The sequence below is a fragment of the Crocuta crocuta genome, unplaced genomic scaffold (assembly GCF_008692635.1).
Source record: "Crocuta crocuta isolate KB4526 unplaced genomic scaffold, BGI_CrCroc_1.0 scaffold299, whole genome shotgun sequence".
Lineage (NCBI taxonomy): Eukaryota > Metazoa > Chordata > Mammalia > Carnivora > Hyaenidae > Crocuta > Crocuta crocuta.
The window spans coordinates 9,232,387-9,232,932 of NW_027532747.1; the positions used below are offsets into that span (position 1 = coordinate 9,232,387).

Below are 546 nucleotides of genomic sequence, written 5' to 3' on the forward strand. Positions count from 1 at the left end.
GGCCGGGGCCGGAGGGGGACCCCCTGCCCTCTCCCTCCGCCCCCCAAAAGCATAGACACCGGACTCTCCGCGTAGGGGACGCCAACCCCGCGCCTACACCGTTAACGCCCTAGGCGGACCCGTCCGGCGCACTGGGCTCACGCTGCCGCCTCACCTGAGGACTCTGGAGCGGCAGCACCGCGGCCTCGTCGCCCGCCTGGGCCGCCCCCCACCTCGCAGCCGGCGGCGAGAGGGCCAGGCAGATGAAACCTGTCCCGGCCCTGTCGCGGCCCGGCTGCTCTTCCGGGAGACGTGGAAGGGCAGCAAGGACCCCAAAACAGAGTGGCTTCCGAGCTGCCTGAGCGGCCCAGGGCCGACGGCAGCCACCTGGAGGCGTCAGGCGGCAGCGGCGGCTCCTGCGGGGGCCTCGCTCTTGGCCACGCCCTTCTTCCGCCTGGTGCGTGCGACGTAGCTCTCCTCCCTTGGACGACTATCTGCACGCGGCCGGCATAACATTGTAGGCCACGCCTACCAGGGGCGGGACCCTCGGCGGCACTGGACGGTGAC

General features: G+C 72.2%; 1 protein-coding gene across 1 annotated transcript in view; it reads right to left on the reverse strand.

Moving 5' to 3' along the window:
* GOLGA5 (golgin A5) overlaps positions 1–345 on the reverse strand; it is a 44,266-nt gene extending 43,921 nt beyond the window's left edge. The window contains exon 1 of the mRNA XM_077780883.1: positions 155–345. The gene's annotated coding sequence lies outside the window, so the exon portion shown is untranslated. The remainder of the gene's footprint in view (positions 1–154) is intronic.
* Between the last annotated feature and the right edge of the window lie 201 nt (positions 346–546).